Below are 24,885 nucleotides of genomic sequence, written 5' to 3' on the forward strand. Positions count from 1 at the left end.
TAAATCTGAATGAGACCATTAGCTGTCGCTGTCTGTGGCAGAGAACGGCACCGAACATAGTTATGCGCATGTCCCTGAACTCAACCAGAAGTGGTGTATTGGGTCAATCAATATCAGATACCAAAGGACCTCAAATCCTTGGAAGCGTAGTAATGAGACCAGCGAACAGATCTGCCAAGAGATCCACTGGGTACAAATCAGGGTCCGGTCAGCTGGCACCAGAAGGGTAGAGTTTGGGAGCGCTGTGTATCTTGGTAAAAGTGACTTCATATCCTGGTGTCCAGGTCTCCGAGAGTCAGTGTGTCTCATCTTGGGGGATTCGCGGTCTCTGCACATACCAAGCACACTGCGGTCTCTAGGCAGGGATAAACCAAGGTCATTTACCTAAATAATTTGACAATATTCAATAATTTACCTTGAAAGGATTACTAAGTCCTCCCAAAATTCATGCCAATTACCTGGATGTAAAATACACAGGCACAAAATTTGGAACAGGGTGCTCATCCCACTGAGCTATATCACCAGGTTGTCTATTTCAAAGATGGTTGGACATCGGCGTTGGACATCATCAAGTCCATGCTTACCCAAGAGCCAAGTGGACAAGAGTACGCATGAGCCCTGCCAGGCATTTTACAAAACCAGTCCTGCCCCAGCTCTCGCCTTTGTAAAGCGTGGCATCATTACACAGGGCACAGCAGGGTTGTAGCCAATGACTCCTAGTCCGTGTAGGCCCCGGATACTGGTGAGTGCGGGTCCTCAGACACTGGGCACAGGTGGGTGCTTGTCCTCACGGGCACTCGACAGACACGCAGAGGCCAGCATAGAAACCGGGTTCAGTATGACAAAGGAGCTCAGATGCTTGCACAGGACGGCAGAGACCGTTTTGGACGCTGGACAATGGAGAACGTAGGGGGCACAAAAAGCAAGATTCGGCCAACTCCTCGGGGGTGGGGGGGTGAAAGGTGGAGAAGAAAAGGGAGACGGTCACTCTACAGCCCGGCGCTGTCTGTCGCACCTTTCTTACGGTCTCTTCTTGCCCCTCAGACATCAACGCCTCTCCGTCGCCCCTTGTTTCTCTGTTTGCCCCCCCCCCCTCCTTCTCTTCACCTACATGTGAAATCCGTGGGTTCTATCTAGGCCCACATGCTGAGGAAATGAACAGACACCAACACCGTGATCGTGGTTACTGGTAATGGCCTCAAGTACGTGCACTCGGGCCCCTTCATTAGCAGGGCACCTCATTGGTAACACCTGTGTTGGATGGGTGTGGGTGAGTGTTTTGGCCAGCCCTCGAGCGAGTGGCTAGCAAAACATACAACTGTGTCCAATAGGGCACAACACTACAGACATTTCACCCAATAGTGTGCGTGGAGGAGAAGCAACCAATATAACCCACAGCGTTCCCATGTTGCTTTGCACTAGAGGCCCCACAATAGAGCTGGTATACGACGCTCTCTCTCGCTCTTACACTTTCCCCCCCCCAAGAGGCGCGAGACCCATACTTTACTCTCGCGCGGTCTTTTCCAGTCACCTTCGTGCAAGGGATGCTGTTTAAAGCCTCATTCTAATACACCCCACAGAAGAGCTCCGCCATGTCGTTTCCTGAAGCCCATGGCGCCCCCTTTGCCGATGGAAAGAGACCGAGTCGATCCTACCAGATGAGATGCACTAACGGCGCTGCTGGGAAGAGGCCAGGCAAGGGAAGGAGGCACAAAAGGCTTCCCTTTGAGAGAGAAAAAGAAAGAAAAAAAAAAATACACGGGCCTGTGGACAGCCTGGCAATCCGCAGAGAAAGTGCGAGTGAAACCTGAAACAGCCGAGTGCCCCGCATCCCATTTAAATTGGGGCAGATGGCCGCAGCGCTTCCAGAGATAAAAGCACCCCTCGGGTATTCACAGGAGACAAAGACTTCGGGCCCAACACCCCCGGCCTGACAACTGTTCCTCCTGCATTATTAAATAAGGGCCAGCCTGCGGCTTTAGATCGGTAAGAAAATGGGATGGAAGCGACCGCCTTGCATCGAGCTGTCCTGGTGACTTTAATTCATGAAGCAACAACTCCCGAGGGAGGAATGGCCATCGGGACGTAGGCAGAGCATGCCATGCCACGCAGACTCAGAGGCCGGTAGGGCTGGGGTACAGTAAACTACGTTGGGCTCATCTGATAACCTTGTAGAGCTCCTGTCTAATAGTCATCTCAACAAAGTTGGTGTAGCTAGGACATCCAGGGGCGTAACACAGGCCCCCACAGTGCGGGGGAGACCCCCAAGCTCCTTAGGGACCCCTCAGCACAGCACTCTGGCTGCAGGACTCCTGATTGAGCCCGGAGGGGCGCCCCCCTGCTTTGCAGGGAGGTCCCCTCAAGGTTCATTACGCCAGCGAGGACATCATCAGGCTCGCCTGGAGGGCTGGGGCAGGAAGCCACATCAGTATTTCTCTAAAGAACACTGGTAGAACGGGGCTGCTGGTCATTCAGCCTCATTGTGCAAATGCTGGTACAGTGCAGTCAGGCTCAACCTCACCATGAAGAAGAGGCTGCAAGAGCTATAGATGCTGGAGGCACACTTGTGGAATGTCAGGAGGGCTGGGGAGGGAAACTCCCTGCACATGGGTGGATCGTTTGAAGCTGGACACACCTCTGAAAGGCTCTAGTCATAGTACCTGGTATCACTCGATGGATGGGAGGTAGGCTGGAATGTTCTGTGGAAAGCTGAGCTGGGGGCGAAGGAGAGGTGGGGGGTGCACAATGATTCATGCGTAAATTATAGTGATTTACCAACACACAACTACGTCACACCACAGTGAAGTATCGCTGGGAAATAATGGCAATACAAACTAAGATTGGAGGGATTATAAATAAAATATTACACAAGACTGGGTCATTAAAGTTCTGCCACGGGAATCAGTGAACCACCAGTAAGAGCAGAACGCACATCTTGGGCAGGATTCCTAAGCAGTGAGTCCCACGCAGAGGCGTTTTCCGGGAAGCTTGGAACGGACACCCCGCGTGACTCATCACTCTTAAAGCGTATGATGACCAATCCTAGCCGGCGGCTGCTGGGCACTGTGGTAATTCCTGTCTGGATAATTCCCCCGGACCGCCATTATTCGCAGCATTTGCTTAAAGTCTCAGCAGCTGAAATCGTGTGGTGCTCACTCACTTTCCACTTGTGTCTTGGTTCTGGGGTGAAATCTCTCAAGAAGGGGCTGTAGAGGGCACGTGGGCTACTTCTCAAGACACTGCAGTGGAGATATCCCAGCCACTGAATATTTCACATTTGTATCGTTGCTGCGGTCTGGGAAGTAAGTACAGGCGGTGCGAGTTATTTTCTGGCGTCCAGGCCCAGCCTGTGGCTGGAATCTGAGCCCAGTGGTTAGGAGGGGGGGAAGTTGGCTTGGGCACCGAGTACTACATTGCTTTGTGAAAGGGTTGGGCACCGGGCTTGATACCATCCTGCTCTGGCGAGTCAAGGTACGCACCTGCCCTTAGACACACAAGAGCAGCATTGCTAACCTGGCCCTCAAGAAACAGAGGGAAGCTTAAACATCAGGTACAGAAATCATGAATTAATATTTGTAAAATGGAGAGTAAAAAAATTGAGGGGGGGGGGGGGGTCAAAGGGAGCTTAAATAGTCGCTAATTTTGTACCAGCGTTTGTACTTTCTCCTTAACATCAAATCACCCCAACGCAGTTAATACAGAGTTCTATCTGTTTAACAACTTTGATGGTTAGTGCAATGCATAAATACACATACACGTTTAAAAAACAAAGTGCAAATGTTTTGCAAAAGTGAACACAAACATTTTGTCTTGATATATTGCAAAAGGGGAAATAAACTCACGTTTGACCTCGTGGCAACAGAAAGGCCTGTTATGCTTTTTATTTTGAATCCCGCACTAACTGGCTAGAGCTTGCTAAAGAAGTTTGACGTTCTTTGTAAATTCAGGTCACACAAGTAACATGTTTATATTGCCTCCACGTGCACCGATGATGCCCTCTAGCGAGGTGGCCGACTCGTGGGAGCAGTCCAGGATCTTCCAACCTCTACTTTGTCATTCCTTAATGAGGAATACCTTTTTGGGGGAGTGGTGGGGTGGTGAGCCAACTGTGGGAGGGACAGTCCCACATCAGCCAAACTGAAGTCAGCTCTAAGGGGGGGGGGGGGGGGGGGGGGAGAGGAGGGTCCGGTCCGGCACACTGCAGCAGCAGGAGGGTGCACCAGCAATCCCGTGAAGCAGACACGTCCCCTAGAAGGTTCGCGTCCTGACCAGACTGAGATCACCGTTGAGATCTAGTCACCTACAATTCTCAAGACTCCAGTACCTCTGAATTTTAATTGGTGGAACCCAATGTTGGCGATTCATTAGGCAACACTGGTTCCTTAAATCTGCTCCAATCAGCCAGATGCAAACTATACCATTCTTGGAAGGTCCAGGCCTTCCTTCCATTGGAGTTTGACTTCTGCGTGGAGTAGAAGGCTTCCAACGGGATAAGGTAGCCCGCATCCAGAACCAATTGGAACATGCCCTCTTGCATGGAGGAACCTGGCCAGAGCTGCCAGATCCCAAGAGAATGAAAAGCAGCCCAGCGGGGAAACTTTGTATCCCCAAGATGCCAACTGCAAGTCTGGTTTTGCTGGAAATAGGGCCAATTTCTGCAGTACTGGGTGGGGCTACAACGGGATTGTGCACAGGCTTACGTCTTTTGTAACCAGAACTAACATTTTCTTAAGACTTACTTTGCCACATCTTTGACGAAGCTGAGAGAACCGTAACTCCTGGGAAGGAGGCACTCCTGCTCAGCGTCTCTGCCTTACGAGGTTCTTCCCTAGCACCACATCGAGACAAATGCACTGGGACCGGGACGTCTGCCAGGAAAAAAATATTAAGCTCAGATTTAACTTTTCCTGCTGTACTCCGCCTCCGTCATGGACACCTGATCTGCTCATCACTAAGCCCCCCTTAAGCGGAGTCCTGCTGAAATGACCACAGGCTGGATAAATATTTTTTAACCAGGTTTCCATTCCAATGGTCCTTACAGGACTTCAATAAAAGTGTTTCTTACCGCTTTCCCACTCCTGACACCAAATGCAATGCTCAAAATGTTTTTCTCCATTTTACCCTAAAACATTTTTCGTAGCTTGAGTAATGAAAGTCATAATTTCAAATACATTCTTTTGCTTGGAATATTCTGTGCTTTGGGTTTAAACTCCGCAGTGACTGTTTTTTTATTTATTTCTGCTCCCTCTGCACCTCGCCCACAATGAAACCCTTGAATTTTGCCAGTGCTTCCTTAAATGTACCAAAGGTTACTGAAGGAAGTGTTAAATCTCTGGGTAACCACTCCTCCCCCTCAGCAGGATCCTTAGTTCTTCCATGAATGACACACCAGTTGTAATTTCTCTATTATTTCGCCATTTAATCATGCACAGGAAGGGCAGAAACATCAACACAAATTTGACACAATGCAAACGTTGGTGGCCATAGTGCATGTATTTCTTCCTGGCTCGGATTCAATAAGTCTATATATCTTGCTCCATCTTCCCACCACTGAATCATTCCCTCTGCCCACTTTAGATCCACACTGAAGCCACGTGACTCATGGAAACATTCAAGATCACAAGTGTACAGAACACAACAAGAGAGGTGTTGCAGTCTGAGAATATTCAGCACCACTTTCAGTTTGGCACAGGTGAGGAAAAGAAACAGCAGACATGGTATGATAGTGTGTGCATAAAAACTACAAGTTATAGCCGGAGAGATATAGTGGGTGGAATCACGGGGAGGAGTCTAAGAAGAGTAGAGAAAATCTGTACATTCATCCAAAGAGGGTGGGCCTGGGCGGGCGGACACAAGCTCAGGGAGACAGCAGATCATGCATTTTTGAGTGTTTAAAGGCAATGCACAAGTCTATAAAATTTTATTTTTTATTTTTATAGTCCATCTCTTTTGCAGATCACATAAATTTGTAAGCACAGAAAACTAATCAAGACACACCCTGCATGCCAGGAGGAGAGAATAGGCAATTTGTGGTCCTACGTCGATACCGGAAACACAAGAGCCGTCCACTTCCCACAGGAGGAGACAACCACTTCAGATCTGTGGGCACATGAAAGAACATCACATGGAGACAGGTAGTGCAGATGTGGGAAGAGAAGGGACAGAAGTAGGCAGGCATAAAACAACAATGTGGTTGTGGGTGGAAATGTACATGAGAGCAGGGTGGAGACGGGGAACGTCAGATCAGATAGTGCCTCATTGTTCTCTGCCCACTGGTACGCAAATAGGACTTCTTGGGGTTGGAGATTGTAAATAAACCAGTCACGCGCCAGCGGACGGATACCACCAGGATTACACGGCAGGTAAGAACCAGCCCCCAGAAGAATGTTAATCCAGACCAAAGCATGGAAAAGCAACATAGACAACACGCGGCCTGAAGCCCGGCAACGGTGGGGGACCTGGGATTATCAGGCAACGGTTACAGCAACATTCTCCAGAAATAGCGAATGGAGTCATAATGCTTTAATGAGGGGGTGCGGCCTGCACACCAGGGCTGGGTAAGCCTCTAGAGCCGGAGTTTGGGTCCACATCCGATCCAAGCAATTACCCCACCTCTGGATCTCACAAAGCAAAAGGATTGGAATGCCTCCAAAAATAAATTAAACAAAAAAAAAAACCAAAAAAAAAAACCACGCTGACTGTTTCTGTTATCCATATACTGTCCTGACTAGGGATGGGCCCAAGAGATTTCACGAAACGCAGCAAGCCCAAGGGCCGCAACACCATCACTACTCTGCCTCCACCTGGTGCTGCAGCCCCCAGAAATACCGACATCCTCGAGAAACATGCACCTGGGGTCAGAGGGCAAAGCGGCAGACCTCAGCTAAAAACATCTACCAACACTGGAGCCCGGATAAGGGAAGACACAGCCAGTGAGAATAGATCCTCAGATACACACCATACCCAGGTATGAGACACACTCAAAGAAGTCCGTTCAGTACTTGATGTTTCCATCAGAGGTGCCCAACAGGCCACGAGGCTCGGATCCATGCCAGGGAGGGGGGAGTGTCAATCACAGCCACTGTAATGCCAATCTCAAGCAGGTGATCTGCAAACTTGTAATGGAATCTGGTCCTTCTTTGGTCATCCCTGGTAGAAATCCTGTTAGAAGTATTTAAATCTCATAAACAACTATGTTTTGGCTACCAAGTCATGACACAGAAGCAGCACTGCATGCAATGGCAGGTCTGCCGTTTATAATGTAGCTCATGTGCAGGAGGGTGGTGTGCAGAGGATGAGGGAAGGCCTTTAAAGATACTGCAGGGCTCATGCTGAAAGCACTGAGGAGGGCACACACCCTAGGAGACACTGTAATGTTAATGCTGGGCGGCACTGCCAGCGAACAGACACAAACTACCATGCATATCATCCTGGTCACTTAACAAGTTCATACAGAAGAACAAACCACAAACCAACCAAAAAAAAATAGACGAATCAGTGTAGTAGAGCTCGCCCATTGATCTGCAGCCTGCATGGATCCAGTAAAGGAGAGCGGCGGCCATGTCCCGTTGGGCTTCTCCTCCAGTACCAGCCGAGATGATGGCGCCACCTGAGCAGTGACATGCTACAGACAAACATGCGTGCTGGAAACTCACATTTGCAAGGAGTTTAAAGACCCGCTGAAAGTCCTCTGGAGAGGGACAGGGAGCCCCAGCTGCAGTACACAGAGCCATGATGCGCAGAAGAACGCAAGAGCCACCCCGTACACCACCCTTTCCCAGCCCTCAAGCCCCGCGTCCTCCATCCATGTCGGCAGGGCACTATGCTTTGTTGTGTGCTTTTTAAAAATTATTATTTGACAAAAATACTTAAATGATTGGACGCGAGGGATGCAAGTAAGTAAGAGTTCCCAGTTTGGGGTGGCAGGTGTGATTTATTACCGGAGACAGGCTGGTCCGCGATTCCGTCTTGTATGGAAAACCAGTGGGATTCCCCAGTGAGGCGGACTTGTGTTGCTGCACTTTGATGTCAGGTGTTGCCTTGAGCCGTGAAACTGATTTTTGGGAATGTTGACGTGTGTGTAATTACAGGCATCGAATCCAACTGCTGATTAGCGTCATTCATTTCTCTAAACTTGTTTCTTGCCCGAGACCAGACGGAAGCTCTCAGCCAGTCACCATTTGACTGTTAAGTGACTTTTCCCCCCAAAACATGCAGGTTCCTCACCGAGCAGGATTTGCAGAAGTGTTCCCTTTCCTTAGGATAGGCTGGTCAGCGGCCAATGGGAGAATGTTCTTGGGACAAGGTGCCAGGCAGTGTCTTAACGTGGGTACCAAGAGTACTAGGCAAGCAAAAAAAAAAAATGGATTCCTCTATCCAGGGTCCAAGTGATACTACACCTGCAGCAGTAATTAGATAGAGCCTACCAGACACACATGTGTTGTCTGTTGCAAGCATACCGTGGGCTTACCAAGAGCCGACAGGGCATGGAAGTCATTTAGGGGGGGGGGGGTCGCAGCTGCGACCCCTGGCTTGCTCCTTGCGACACTTGGCACTGATTTTGTGACAACTGGCCTCAGAGGTGGCAGCATCATTGCCTGGAACACAGGGGCAGCTGTCCTAATGGACGTCGCTCGGGACTCCACTTCCCTGGTTTTATGTCATTTAGTAATACACAAATAGTGAATAATATTATTCACTATTAGTGTAATGGAGCACAATTAGCAGCAATATATCCGCATCTGTCAGCTGAGGTAAGTAAAAAATGCTTTGAAATGTATGGTGTATGGGTGCTGGAGGGTGAGAGTTTGTTTATGTGAGAGAGAGTGCGCGTGAATGCGTGTGTTTAAGCGTGCAAGTAAAGGTCAAACAGCTTGTGATGCCACTTCTGCTACATCAGGCATTTTGGTGAATTGACGTCCATGAGACAGGGTCTTGAAGCCCGCCCATTGCTTACCATGCACGGACTGTCTTTCCTGTCACTCATTTGCTTGCTTGCCTTGTCCACCTTGGGTCCGCTACACACTGCTCTCACCCATTGCCTCTGCTTCTCACCCCCCCCTCTGTGTTCTTTACCCCCTACCCAGTCCACTCTCCCCCGCTGCTTCTTCCAACACCTGTACTCCCCCCCCCCCTCTTGTTCGCTTGCCTGTGTGCTTCTCTGCCACCCAATTCACAATGATCTCTTGCCCGTTGCATCTTCTCCCAACCCTCTGGATTGCTTCGCCCCATCTGTCCCCTCCTCTGCCATCCCTGCATTTCTCCCTACACACCTGTGTTGCTTTACCTCCCTATCCCTCCCCCCCCCCCCCACCGGTGCGTCCTAAAAAAAAAAAAGCGCTCAAGTCATTTTGTGGGTGCACACTGGCATGGACCTCACACCTACACACCTACAAAATAATCGCCACGTCACAGTGCCCTTTTTGAAGGTACCTTTATTTAGCCATGCTATACGGCATGACTGATGCTGTACCAATGGCATCATGGATGCTGTACCAATGGCTAAAAACCATTGGCAAAGTCAATAGTTCCCAAAGGCAAGACCTATTGGCATCACCAATGCTGGTTATAGATACTGCCCTGGTGATAGGGTTTATTTGGTGTGGAGGATGTAGTTATTTTGTTTGAATGATATTAACCAATTATTCTCAGTTCAGTTTGCCGGACACGTCTGCTGTACAGTGTACAGCAAACTACAAGAATCTGCCGGATGATAAAACGAGAGTCCAGAAGTCACAGTTGAGGTTCGCAGGAGGAATGTCTGGATTAAGATGGTTACAGCACACACCACAGAGAAATCCAATAGACACAGCTATTGTTTGGATTAAATGAAGTAGGAAAGACATATATACGTGAATTACGACTGCCCAAAAAATAAAGTTGACAACCCTGTAACCAGAAGATGGTCCAGTGCTGTCAAAGGAAAATGCAATGTCACCAAAAACAAAAATGTCAGGTGCTATTCCACTTCTGCCAATTGCCTTGCTGAGCCACGTCATTTCTAATTTCACTAAAATGTCACCTGCATGCACTAAGAGCACTGGAGACAGGGCACCTTGCACCAAGACACCCCAAAAGGCTCATGCACCCACAGCTGCACTAAAAAAAATAACAAAGGGCATATGCATGCACACACTCCCACTTAGGGACAATGCATGATTGTCTGAGACTGAAAACAGGCAACAAAAAATGTGGGGTGGGCGGAAAGAGGTTGAAGACACACACAGGGACAGGTAAGATTCTGAGACTAGGAGAAATGTTAAGTGGACATTGACATCTGCACCAGGAAACAAGACCGTGAGGCGGGGAGAAAAAAAAATGAAATGCAACACAAGACTCACTGATGACAGTCATATGTTTCCTGGAAAGGTAGAAGACTGACAACCCCCACCTTTACTCTGGAATACTTCAAGAAGCCCTTCCCTCATTCAACAAGAAAAAGTCTACGAGCAGCACAAAGTTTGCAGTTTCAAACACCTCCAGAAACAAGCCCTATGCATTGGTCAATGTTGCTTAGTGGGAAAAAAGATGGCCGACAAACAATCTGCTGTGCTAGGCACTCTAAAGAAACGTGTTCCACGTTAATGGAAAATATTGCACAAAAACCCATTCTCATGCCAATTTGATGCTGCCTGTGCTATTTGGAAGTTCCCTTGGTAAAATCCCCTCAATCATCTCTTTTCACAAGTAGAGAAAATGAACTAAAATGAAGAAACCTAGTGGGCGTGGCACCTACTTTCAGTTTTATATGGTTAAATGCCCAATATTAACATACACAGTATTGAGCGGTGATCCATTCGTCGTGGACATTCAGACAATATGAATAACCGTCTGGAAAAATCACATTCAAATGACAAAAACCAGCAAGGGTGACATGTAGCCAGGGTTGCATTGAAGTCTTTATGCAGCTGCCCCCCTTGTAGGACATGATTACGGTTTTTTACATCAGAGTTGGTTCGGAGCACCAAATAATTTATTACGTTTCATCCAAGCATGGCCATGTTGGATTCCTCCATCAACCATCATTGTTGCACAACTATTGCAAGACCCAGAGCCGCACAGATGGAACGAAATACCACATGCACTCCACGAAATCCTGGGAGGCTCGTCACCCAAGGGCATGAAGTAGTCACAAAACCCAATATGAATCTGATAGAATACCAACTGTAATTAATGCCAAGATTTGTGCTGAAAGTTTAGTACTGAGAAGTTGCATGTCCAATTCCATTCAGGATTTCTGACTTTTATAGGCATGCTGATACATACAAGAATAGAGTCTGAAGTTGTGGACAAAGCTGTCCATTTACTTCAGACAGAATTTCTGCGATGAGATCAATTACAGAATATGTTACACTCTTCTTCTAAAGCCTGCGGAGAGAGATAGAGCAGCGGGAACAGGGCTAGTGACCAAACGTATCCTGCCATGCACAGCAACTCATCAAATCACTTTCTTCCCAAATAAAATTAAACAATACAAGAGTTGGAACCAGAAAGCTAAGACCACTAAGGAAAGCTTCAGCTGCTTTTAGGAGTTTTTTCCAGAAGCGGATTTAATAAAGGCAATTTATACAAGATGCGTCTCGGAAGGCCAAGACAGTCTGAATTCCTGTCATGACAGAGAGCACTACATGATAAGTTTCCCAAAATGAAGAAGCACACTCTGAAACGGCGTGTGCTAATTAAACAAGCAGGCCTCTGTGGCAATAGGGGCTTTTATGCCCTTGCCTATTGGTATGATAGTTTGAGGGAGGGGTGAGAGTCCACACCCCCTCCACCAAAATGCAGGGAGTGGGCTAGGCATTTACTTTATATGCATGGGCAATGGGACAAGCAACCTTTACGTTTGATTGGACCACAAGCCACTTCCTGTTGGTAAAGACTACAGAGTTCTTCTTTGTTACCCAATTAAACATAGACGTCTTGGGTACCAGCTAACCATCAACTATCCAAGATGATCACTCTCCATTCCAGGGTATGTTCAAGTACAGAATAACAATAACCTCTCCACCAACACTAAGGTTTGTAAGGCAACACTATCCATTCAGCATGCTCATTTGTTTTAATGGATTTTAAATTAGCTTTAAAAAAAAAAAAAAAAAAAAAAAAAATTTTTAAAAAGCAAATTCTACAATTTTCAATTGTTTCCTTTGTTGATAAATTGGAAAAAAAATTGAAAGTTAATCTACATGTTTATACTCATTTCTGAAATTATTCAGGAAGGTAAATTGAAAAGGATGCTATAACTACAATTTAGAGAATCTTAAATTTGTGCCAAATAACTTTCTAAAACAAACTCCTATATTGTATTTCTTCTATGTTATTGGATTTTGTAACGCGCACAGCTACTCCTAGGAGTGTCACGGCGCGAGCCTATAGGGTTCCGAAAAGAAGACAATTAGAACAGGAAAGTTTGAGCTGTTTCTTAAACTGACCTAGCTCTTGAATAGCGCGCAGAGCGAAAGGCAGTGAATTCCAAGCCCAGTGATCTGCCCCCCACCATTCTTTGGAGGCGCACACGGGAAATTTGCGCAAGCAGCTGAGCCGACGATCTCAGATGCCTGGTAGGCAAGTAGAAAGCAAAACGCTTTCTAAGATAAGGAGGACCTCCATCATACAAAGCGCGATGTGCTATGACCAAGGCCTTAAACTCCACACGCTTCCTCACCGGGAGCCAATGCAACACGCGCAGATGATGCTCAGTACTCATCCTGGTAGGAATGTTCAGCACAATCCGGGCTGCCGCATTCTGGACCACTTGCAGCTTTTTAAAAATATAGTCAGGAAGGCCCAGATACAGCTCATTGGCATAATCGACCCGAGAGAGGATCAGTGCACGGGCCACTGTTTCCTTCGCTAATCTCGGCAATAGTGGAAGGAATTTGAGAGATTTTAGGATCCCAAAACAACTCCTCACCAGTTTTTTGGTCCGAGTTGAAAAGGACAGCTGCTCATCAAACCAGACCCCCAAATTTTTAGCTGGAAGGCTGTGACCTGGTAGGCCTCTCTGAGGAATAATCAACGGAGGCTAGAGGGTTGCGCTGTAGGAGTGTTTATTTATTTACATATGTCTTTTCTGTGTTAGATTCCCCAAAGGTATACAGTTCCGTGGTATGCTGTAATTGCTTCTTCTCAGGGTCCGGTTGGGAGTTTGTAGGTCCTTCCTGATTCTCCTCTATGTTTCGTCACGTTCCTTTCCCTGGGCTGTTCCCTTCTTGTGATGACGGTTTCCCCTCGGGGCAAACAAACAAAGAGTCCCGCGTTAGGCCAGGGTTTGGTTGGGGTACTTCAGGGGGTTCCCGGGATAGGAGTGAGGGGGAAGGATTTCACCCGTTGTGCTCGTGAGATATTTACACAAGGTATCGGTGCCTTCAGTACTATATGTGTGGGTGCTGGGGGGGGGGGGGGCTGCTTACGCGCCTGCTTCTAGCGTTTCCCTTTGGCAGACCACCCAGACCTCCCAACGAAGCCCGCTACGCGTCTCCGTACCTGCGCTAGCCACTCCTCTCCTGAGGGGTGGCTGGGCGATTCACAGGAACGTTGGCCTCCTGGCGCTCCTTCCTTGGGCTGTGGTCTGCAGGTTTCCGTCCGCTGGTCTTCCTCGTCTGCTTCTCCGGTCTTTTTCGCTACGCGTTCTCGCTCCTCTTCTTCCGGGTTTCCCTCGGCGTAGTGTGCGTCCCCGTCTTTTCTTCTGACGTCCTCTTCGGTGATAGGTGTTCGCTCCCTTTCCCTTGAGTAGGGGGCGTGGCTCGACCCAGGTTGATTCCAGTTAAAGGAGAAGTTACTCCCGGCGTCGTCCTCTGGTCCCCACTCTACTCCATCGTTCCGCGGTGGGTCCGCCTGGGAAAGGGAAGACAAGTCAATGTAGTCCGGGTGGGGGTTCCGCCAGTTTATGTGACCCGTACTGAGTGGAGGGGTTGGTGGTGAGCACCCCTCGGTCTCCCGGTCACAAAGGCCTGTACAAGATGACACAGGAAAATCAGGTGGCCAAAGTGATTCCCTAAAGCGAGGAGGAAATTTGCCATATGGGAGGATTTCGGTCTTTTCCTCGTTGCATTTCAGTTGAGCGGCAGAGAGCCATTGGAAAACGGCTGTCAGACACTCCTGCATCCTTAAAGTGGAGAAATCCGACTTGCCCCAGGTGAACAAAAATCTCTAGTTTCCCGACTAAACTCTTCTCCTGTTTGAATCCATCAAGCCAACCACCCTTCAGCATCATAGGCACACACACCAACTACTGCTTAAAAAACATTAAAATTAAATAGTGTACAAATATCCTGTAATTTTAGCTGTACATCAACAGTACTACATGTACTTTTTCCTTCACTCCTCCCAGGTGAAGCAGGGTACTCAACTCAGACTACTGTGAAAAGCAAACTATTTTGGAAACTCAAAGGGAGCTCTGTGCCCTGCAGAGTCGGCCTAAACATTGCCCTGGCAACGCTGGTTAGGTATACCTGGATTAATACCCCTATCTGACCACAGCCTCATCTCATGTACTCCCTGCTGTAAACCCACCCAGATAGATGAGATTGTAGGAAAGTAAACCTGTATGCCGAGATTATGGGCAGCAGTATTTAAAGTACACATGGATCAACATTTTCCCTCAGAACTGTGGTGTGAAAGTTTGATTATATTTTTTTTTCTGGTAAAGCAAATACAAGTGAATTGATTTTCAGCTTACTCTACACAAATAAGTAATACCTTTGAAATACTACAATCTCTGCAGGAAATTTGAATCAGTGGCAACTTGAAGATCAAATTCCATTTCCAGGTTGTTACATGGGTGAAGCCAGCCACGCCTAGCAGGGCATAGGCCTCCGTGAGGTCCTGTGAAGGTGGGGGCCTTATCAATTTTTCGACTATGGACCCACCCACAGGGAATCAAGCGAATACAAAGGTATGCAACGTGCAGCTGCCAGCACCATGGATGGAGTCACGGTTTAAATTTCAAGTCGTAACTTGCGATGAACACAGTGATTTTCAGCAAGACTATGAATCTTGCTGTTTCCGAGTTCAGTGTGAGGATTCAAAAGCGAATGCTCTTTTATCAGAGCCCTATTCGATACTACCATAGTGTTATTATAGTCCTTAATGCCGGAGATGTGCATATTTGATGGACTGTGAATAGCATGTACAACTAACTCCGCACACAATGGTGCTCACTAAATTGACATGAAAAGAAAAAATGCTAAACTGGTCTACTGGGGTTTGAATTATTTATTTATTTAGTGATTTATAGAGCGCCTGGTGACCCGGAGGCATCCCCGCGCTATGAGATCAGTGGAGATCTGAGGGGAGGGGGAGGGATACTATTTGGGAAAAAGGAAAGTTTTCAATCTTTTACGAAAGAGGAGGTGACAGGATTCCAGACGCAGGCTGCGAGGAAGTGAGTTCCATCCTGAGGACGCTTTGACCGCAAAGCGTCGCCCACCGGTGCGTACCTTCCTGAATCTAGGGACAGTGGCCAGGCGTTCGTTGTCCGAGCGCAGGAGTCTGGGAGCTTTGTAGGGGGTGACCATGTATTTCAGGGCAGCTGGGCCTACACCGTTGAGTTTGTGGGCAGTGCACAGAGCCTTGAATTCTACCCTCTGGCGCACAGGAAGCCAATGTAGGGCCTTGAGGGCAGGCCTGGCCGAAGCTCTGGGGGGGGGGGGGGGGGGGGGGGGGGGGGGGAAGACTCATAATGAGCCGCGCCGACGTGTTTTGAGTGCGTTGGAGTTTCGCCAAGGTGGATTCGGGGGCACCGAGGTAGACGGCGTTGCTGTAGTCTAGCCGGGCAAGAATGAGACCCTGAACTAGTAGTTTTCTGGATAGGGGAGGAAGAAGAGGAAGGATCTTGCGGATGGATCGCATGAGTCCAAAACAGATTCCTGCTGTTTTGGCTGCCTGGGTGTTCATGGTCAGCTCAGGTTCCAGCCAGACTCCCAGTGTCTTAATTTCCTTTTTCGGGGCTGGCACCTCACCGAAAACGTCTGGCCAGACCGACGGGGGAATGGTTGTCCATTTCTTGCCCATGAGCATGATTTCAGTTTTCACTCCGTTGAGCTTCAGAGAGGACTCGCTCATCCAGCTGTGAACGTCCTGGAGGCAGTTCAATAGGTTGTCGGGGTGGTTGTCAAGGTGAGATAATGAGACGACCAGTTGCGTGTCGTCCGCATAGCTCACTATTTTTATCCCGTAAGGGCTAACGACATCCTCAAGGGGGGCCATGTAAACATTAAACAGGGTGGGACTAAGCGAAGACCCCTGGGGGACTCCGCTTGAGAGTGGTAGAGGGGCAGAGTGTGAGTTGCCGTCCCAAACCTGGAATGAGCGGCCTGATAGAAAAGAGTCTATCCAAGCGAGCGCAGCGCCCGCGATTCCTGCCCTGGCCAGACGATGGAGAAGGACACGGTGGTCCACCGTATCAAAGGCTGAACTGAGGTCCAGGAGGATCACTGCCACTGATCCTCCTGAATCCAGAATGCACCTTGCCTCCTCGATGACAGCGAGGAGTGCGGTGTCCGTGCCATGGCGGAATCCAGTTTGAGACTGACGCAGGAGTTTGTTGGCCTCGAGGTACTGGGAAAGTTGCACATTAACCAATTTCTCAGCCATCTTGCTGATGCATGGGAGAAGCGAGATTGGTCTGTAGTTGGCCATGTCATCAGGGTCCAGTTAAGGTTTTTTGAGAAGAGCCTTGACAACAGCGCTCTTCCAGTTCGGAGGAACAGAGCCTTGCGAAAGAGAGATGTTGATTAGTTCCATGATAGTGGGAGCTATGCTAGGGGACACTGTTTTTAAGGATCTTACAGGGGCAGGGTCAAGGGGAGAGCCGCTTTTCATCTTGGCCAGTGTAGAGACTACTTCGGTCAAAGATACTGCTCTAAATGTGGACAGCTGAGGGTGTAGGCTGTTACCCATAGGGTTAGTGGCCGCCTCTTTGTCCGTGTGGTTGAATGGACTGGTAGGTGGGAGGGAGGCTAGTATCCGGGCAATTTTGGAATCGAAGTAGGTAGCCAGTTCCTTACTTCTGTCCGGAGGAGGTGGGTGCGATGAGGGTGGCGCTGGTATTTTAAGTAGTTCTTTGGCTATGAGGTAAGATTCCCTCGCCGAGTTGGAGGAGTTTTTTATTCTGGCGTCATAGTAGGCGGCTTTGGCAAGCTTCAAGGTGGATTTATAGATTCTTACCGAGCTGCGGTAGGCATCCTTACTGGCATGGAGCCAGTCCTTTCTCCACAACCTCTCTGCTTTTTTGCACTCTTTGCAGAGAGATCTGAGTTCAGGGGTGTACCATGGGGCAGAGCCCATTTTCCCGTTTTTTTCCTCACGAGTTTTTATGGGGAGGATGGAGTCGAGGGAGGTGGAAATCCACTCCCTGAACTGTTTGTCCGCAGTGGTCGGGTCATCCGGGAGCCTAGGGGTTGTTGAGTTTAGGGCTCTGGACCAGTCCTCCGCCGAGAGTCTGGCCCATGCCCTATCCCTGGTATAGGTGGCTGGTTTGTGGGGTTTTCTGAATGCCCCTGGTAAGTGGATAGTGACCAAAAAATGGTCCGTCCACGGGAGAGAGTCTTTAATTTGTAGGGGATGGATGTTAGTGAACACTGGGTCTAACAGATGTCCCTTATTGTGTGTGGCTCCGGAGTTGGCAAGATGGAGGCCGTATGCCGCCAGATCATTGATCAAGTCGGATGCCCCTGTGTCTAGAGGGTCGTCGAAGTGTATGTTTAGGTCTCCTAAAATCGAGAAATTGGAAGTAAGATGGGCCAAGGATGATACGGATTCCAGGAGAGCGACCGCAAAGGGGAAAAAATGGCCGGGGGGGGCGATATACCAGTAGGCCCGACAGGGTACTGGTCGGGGCTAACTGGATGGTAAAGAGGCAGCTTTCGGAGTCCAGGATTTGGGCATCGCTAGCTCTGCAAGAGAGGTGATCCCGGTAGATAATGGCTAGTCCGCCTCCTCTGCCGGAGGGGCGTGGTTGGGACTGGATAAGGAAGCCCGGGGGAAGAGCCATGACTACATCCGAATTCGAATGGTCGGTAATCCACGTTTCTGTAAAGAACAGTATATCCAGGTCGTGGTCTGCTATGAGGTGATTAATGAGCAGGGCATGCATGGGTAGCGACCTGCAGTTTAATGTGGATATTTTAAGGCCCGGGGGTGGAACTGGAGGTTTGGGGAGTTGTAACTGGACTGGGTTGCAGATAATGCAGCTAGTAAAGGGTCCGTTTAGATCGTGTACATAGTTGCAAGTGCTGTCGTTAGTGGGTCTGAGACAAAGAAGGTCTCGACGGGAATAGCTTACCCTTGTGGGAGCTGGATCCGGCATAGGTTCTGGCCCTAAGCCCGGTCGTGCGCAGACGGGCTTGTCTTAGGCGCGCCTTCGGCGCGCAAACGGCGCTCCCGCTGCGCTCGTCCGCTGCGCTTGCGCGGCAGGCACATTTGTAGGGGGTGTAGGGGGCGTGGCCTCCCGTGTGGGCGTGTCTCCGCCTTGAACTGCGAAGGAGGGAATCACTGGTGCAGCGTTAAGATCCGCTGTGTCAGGGGGTCTGCGGGGGACTGCTCGGCGCGGTGCACAGTGCCCGTGAAGTGAGTAAAAAGGTTTTTTAAAAGAATCAAACACAATTTTTAAAAGAGTAAATCCTCCGGCTTTCCGCCTCAGAGGTCAGCACAATCTACTGTCGCGCTTTTCGATCGGCGCTTAAGTAGGTTAGCGGGTGGGCGTGGCCTCAGGTGGGCGTGCCCTCCCGTGTGGGCGTGTGTCCGCCTTGAACTGCGAAGGAGGGAATCACTGGTGCAGTGTTAAGATCCGCCGTGTCAGGGGGTCTGCGGGGGACTGCTCGGCGCGGTGCAATTAATGATTGCTAATTTAAACAAATGACTGCTAACAACATCACAGATTAAAATGACACGATAATGTGGATTGGGAAAAATAGCTGCAGTTCTCAGACCTTCTGTGCCTTCAAACTACAGGAACCCTGATATGAAGCACAACTAAGTAAGCAAGCAGGCAGGGCGAAGGAGGGAGAGCAGCCAAAGACACATGTATGCTGTTGCATATTTCACAATACCCCAAGATCTTAGGTGCCTCACAAGGCAAACCAAAGAATTCTTAAAAGTATCCTTGTGTAGTATGGGCAGAGCTGAACATTACACTCAGGGAGGTACAAAAAAAAAAAAAAATACAATAAAAAAATAAATTAAAAAAAAAAACATGATCATAAAAAGAATGCTCAGTTTGCTAACTTCAACAAAATGTTGGCCAAATGTTAAGTGGAACCTGGTAAACAAATAATGTACTTGTTTAAGTGTAAATTCATGGAAGCAACCTCTAACTCGAAGTCTATATAAACCAAGTTTACCCATGCTATGGAAATGTGTCAGCCTAGAGCATAAATAGGACGACATTCCTTAGAGAGCGACATGAGCCAGATAAGGCTTAGAGATGTGCTCCAGTTAGCAGGACTTCAGTCATGTCGACATCTGCCAGAGAGGAGAGTCCAAAGGCTGGATGCGCAGAAGGATCCACAGTGTTGGAGTTGCACGTCAGGTTTCCACACAGAGGAATAAAAAGCTACAGGCGGAGGATGGCACTTCTAGACTGACAATGCTGAATGTGAGGTTATCACGTGCTCTGGAAGACTCCTAGTCAGCTCCCTATGAAGTCGTGTGTAGCTTTAGCGTCACCATCCAATTTGGGCAACAGATACTGTTTAAACATGACTCTACAGCTCCAGTCACTGCTTGTGGAAGCTTCAGACAGTTTTGCTAAAGTAGAAAAAGTCAGGATCGGCTTTTGTGGGATTTCAGCCACCAGTCAGAGTGCATGGGATGCTAAGAAGTAGCCATTACCTGGTAAATTGCACTTAATTCCGACATGTGCTCTGCTGAGAAGTAAGAAAACAGGACTAGAGTAGATGTCAAAAACAATGCTTCCTTCTAGCTGTGAAAAATATTCTGTGATAATCCTTACAGGATGCTTAACAATCGGACCAGCTTTAAAGCTTATGAATATGTACTATGTTCACACTTGTTATAGGCACCTCCAATGCAAAAAAAAATACCTTTTCAGTTGCAAATATCACTGGAAATCACAAATATGACAAAACTGATCTAGCAATCCACACCAAATTCAAAAGAAAGTGGGATCACAATGTAATGGCTGCACCAATTTCACAGTAACCTTAACTTTCCACAGGATGTGGAAACGTGGCGATACATTTGCGCCAATCCAAATCAAATATGACAACGGAGATGTGCTAGCGTTGGAATAGTCGCACCATTCTACACTATATGTCACAGTACACTAGATAATTGGAAGCCTCTGAACCCATAAAACCCAAAGATCATATATAAATGGTTGAACCAGACTCCACAAAATCTACAACCATGAAAAACGGGGGCACAGATAGACTTTAAATTTCTTAACAAGTGAGTAGCAGCTTTCAGATTATGCTCCAGATGCATTTCTAATATTAGGAGTGCATTATACTTTACAATGTAGAGGTCTGCACAAAATTCACTCCATTATCCCTTTGCATTCTGTGTGCCAGAAAGACTGCTCCCAACAAGTATGGTTCGGGGACTTAGTGCCCATACTCTTCCAGTTATCCATGGGTGGATCTTACCCACCTAGGCATTACCAAAAAACAATAGGCTGAATGCCCTGTACCTTCAGCATTTAATACATTAAACAACAGCAACGATGGGCAAACTCCACAGATAAGAGTATTATACAGAAGCAGGGCTCCCCTTGAACTTCTAAGACAAAGTGTTCTAAATTATAAGCCGACCATAGAACCCCAGCATCCCCTATCATGTAACCCCAATGAAGCACTCTCCTCCCACTCTGCAAAGCCCGGCCAGCCACAGAGGTGAAGACAGGTCAAGATAATCTGCCCTCAATCACAAAGCTGCACAGGATCAGAACCATTTTTGTCACACGAGAAAGATCAGATTCTCTGCACCAGTTATTTAAAACAATGACCAACGGTAAGAAGTGCACTCCAAGGGTGGGCGCACGATTAAGAATTGACAAATGTAAAAAAAAAAAATAAATAATGAGTATAGGCTGAATTATTGCATGATTACAAGACTAATGCCTTTAAACCCACATTCTCCCTTATCAGTTTTCAAATCAAGCTTGAACAAGACCGGGAGTTAACTTGCAACATAAGACAACCCATTCCCCTATTTAAAGGGAAGGGGGGGGGGGGGTCTCTGAACACCACCACAATTCAACATATGTAAAAAAAATATTAGGCCGAATTCACAACATGTATTTTTTAAAGTGTTAAAATGTTAAAAGTGGTGCAACGTGTGAGTTTTTTAAAGTGCAGCTTCCACCAGGTAGCACCTACTCAACAGTTCGCCCCCTACATCCTGTAAAGAAATTAAAATAGACCCGAGGAATTATAGGGCAACTAAAATGGCTTCTACCATTCCTTGAAAGAGGGCATCATCTAAATAAACATATGCTGCACCTCAATTACCACTCTCAAACAGAACACGCCAATTTTACACTAAAAGTAGACTTTGCCCATAAAATAAATTGATAAATGAAATATGCAGAGCTTCACTTTGTGTTTTTCATCTTAAGACTTTTGTTCAAACTCTGTGCCCACGCATCTTCCTAATAACACCAATCAACCCTACACTTTTGGAGATGTGGCTTCCAGGGTGAGGTGCTAGCGCCACCATTTGTATTAGGATAGCCTTCCACTCCCTACGTACCATCAACGCCATACTGTACTCTACGTCAGAGATGGGTCATTGGGTTGCCACATGACATCATTGTTGACTTCAGAAGAGTTGGGGGGCAGTTAACCGTTACCCCACCATGTTCAATATTACAAGTAAAAGAGTATTTAAACATGAATCTCAATGTAACGATCTACAATGCTTAATACATATTTAAATAGTTTTAGACAATTCCATAAAAAGGTGAGTGGTATTACTCTTTAACAAGCACTTCTTAAACAAAGTGTTTACTATATATAGTTTACCATGTACAAAAGAGATGCGAGTCTAAAGTTTTCCTGTACTTCATTTCTTTACAAAAATATAGACACTTGAAAATGTTTCCACGGAAATAAAGACAACATAAGAAGCATGCTAACGTCACTGCCACCTCCTCCCGGCTTGGGGCTGCCAGGCCTAGGAACAGATGCTGGAGTTTGCAACACCCCCTTTGTGCGCCTTCTGCCTCTTTGTTCGAAGCACCGAACCCCGCCCCCCACACCTCACAAAAAAAGCAAGACACCAGCCTCAGCATTTACTTTGGCTCGAGACCCTATTGCTGGGCCTTTTGAGCCCCCTCCCCCGCTCTCAATAGCACATGATAGGCGCAGGAGCCTAAGACGAGTGTTGGTAAACCCTGCAAAGGATGGGGCCCATACATAATACGCGATAGTGGGGGAGGTGAGGCGCGTTGGGACTGGGCACATCTGAATGCAATCAAGAGAAAAGAGTAAACGAGCCACAGGTCCTACGACCCCCTTCAGACACAATGCCAGCCCATGCGCAGCCTAAAAGAGAGGGGGGTGTCGCGTACCTCGCCAAAAACCACGGCAGCAGTTCTCAAACTTCAAGAATCATTTAACCATAACGTACCCCCCCCCCCCCCCCCCCCCCCAGAAAAAACAAAAACTCCGTGATCCATTTGAACTTAGTAGACTCACTTATGAAGAACACCCCCATGTCAACTAAAGGCGCTGCAGACCAGCCCCACCGACACCTATCCAATCCGCGAGGGCAGACTGAACTTGAACTGGCGCCGGGGCAGTAAATGCAGATTCCTTAGTTCAGCCCCAGTTATCACTTTCAGCCCAAAGACTACTCGTGGATTGCAGTCCCCATGCCACCCTAGGCATGCACCTCCAACACACAGGAATCGCTCCTTATTCATTACAGAAATTAACTCAGAAACGGCACCGAACCTTCATCGATAAATACTAGACTCGCACCCCACCCCCGTCTAAACTACGACTTGACGAGATATACAAAATAAAAATCACAAACGCCAGAATCAATAAGTGAGTGAAAATAAAAACATATTGCACAGAAAAAAAACCTCTATCATAAGCCGTAGCCTAGCCCCCTCACGTAAAACACACCCATGAAACGCCGCCCTCCCAGACCCTGTACTATCAATTTTGAAATACACGTATAAACAGAATGCGCGCAACCACCCTTTAAAGACTTCCACGCGTGACCACCTCAGTTAATTAATTGAAACTCCCCACTGAATCTCACACGGTCCATTGCCGGTCACAAGAACTTCTCAGCATCATGCTGGCTCCCGCCGGGCGCCCTCTCTCCCCTTCCTGACATCCAAGCTGCCGAGTCACAACAAAGGAAATGCAGGCAGAAATCTCAGGCACCCACCTCGGAGCTACAGAGCGGCAGCGGGGGTAGGCGCCCCCGTTGTCTCCTTCCAGAACTTTCCTGCACGCCCCAGGTCAGGGGGGCTACAAAGGCACGGGCGCTCCTTTCACTGGGGGCAGAGTTCATTCCCGCCCATGCTCCATTAATCCCGGCGCTCCGGCGTCCCTGCTGCTGGATGGCGGTCACCGAAGCTCTGCTTTCGGTGCAGCGAGCCCTGGGACTCCGCTCCTTAAACTGTACAAGTTCGGAAAGGCCTCTGACGTGATCCGCCAGACTCCGGTGCGTCCCCCGGCACACTGGACCCGTCTCTCTCTGGATAACAGGCAGGACACTGCTTCCTGGCTGTAGCCCAGCCCTCTGCTGATGGCGCACTTGGCTCAGCTGCACACACAACTGAACTGCAGTAAAAAAAAATCCCAGCTCTCCTCCCAGTCCAAGCAGGACTCTCCACCCACTCTGCATTTGTTTAAACAGCACGAGGGGGACGCTGACCTCTCCTCCCTTCCTGGGCAGCCAGCAGTGCGGGCAGGGGGTCTATCAGTAATGAATGACATTAACTTTAAAGTAATCAGACACGTAAAGGTGCGAATTGGTGCCTTTTGTGTGATCAGCAGCAGAAGAAGCATCCGTTGGCCCCTCCCACTGGCACGTAAGTGTGTAACCATTCACAAAAAAGTGTCGATGGGTAATTGTATTTTCACTGGGTAGGTTTAAAAAGACCCCCTTCTGTCTCCGAGCTGCTGGCACACAAGAACACGGTCCACCCTATATGCACAAAGCCATTAATTGCCTGTCTTAGGAAGGCAGTCTGCAGCAGCGTGGTGCATTGTGCATACACACCCCGAATCCTAGCGTATACACCCCAATCTAACACTCGGAAAGACATGATGAAGTCTCTTCCAATCACAAGTGTCATGATTTTATAGTACGTCATGATTTTAAGGGCTAGCGTGTCTTCATTTAGTTATTTTTGTTAAAGGAACACAGGTTGCAGCAGTCATCTGTAAAGCACGCTATTGGCGTGTGTGATGTTGTGTAAGGCGCAACAATCAACATTTAACACGCTGAAGTCACGTTTCACTCTAATTGTTCTACAACATCTGAGCTGTCATATTTCCGTATGTTCGCGATGTTCACATTTCACATGTTCAAATCCATATTTGCCTGTGCTCACTAGGTATTTTATTCACTATGTGCAGAAGTGCACGCGCTGTACATTCACCAGGCTGTAGCGCACTGTATATGCATATACTAGAATACAGTTTGTATACTGTTCGTTCACGAGGCTATTGGTTATGTACTGTACTTTCAGCCGCTACCTACAGTGCTATGGTAAATCCTGGGTAACATCCAGATACAGTTCTTTGGGGGTGTGGGTTTTACATAAGGCGCACCTCAAACTGAGGGTGTCAATGGTAAGAGTGGGCCAGGAGGAAAACGTTCCTTGATTTGGGACCCCAGCCATCCTGCTAGCAGAATAAAATAGTTTGTGCGCTAGGGCTTTCTGTAGGAAGAAAG

General features: G+C 48.0%; 1 protein-coding gene across 1 annotated transcript in view; it reads right to left on the bottom strand.

The window, feature by feature from the left end:
* Window positions 1-23,772, bottom strand: part of CDC42EP4 (CDC42 effector protein 4) — a 60,808-nt gene extending 37,036 nt beyond the window's left edge. Inside the window, exon 1 of the mRNA XM_085617347.1 lies at window positions 23,368-23,772. The gene's annotated coding sequence lies outside the window, so the exon portion shown is untranslated. The remainder of the gene's footprint in view (window positions 1-23,367) is intronic.
* Window positions 23,773-24,885: the final 1,113 nt, after the last annotated feature.

The sequence above is a fragment of the Triturus cristatus genome, chromosome 7 (assembly GCF_964204655.1).
Source record: "Triturus cristatus chromosome 7, aTriCri1.1, whole genome shotgun sequence".
NCBI lineage: Eukaryota > Metazoa > Chordata > Amphibia > Caudata > Salamandridae > Triturus > Triturus cristatus.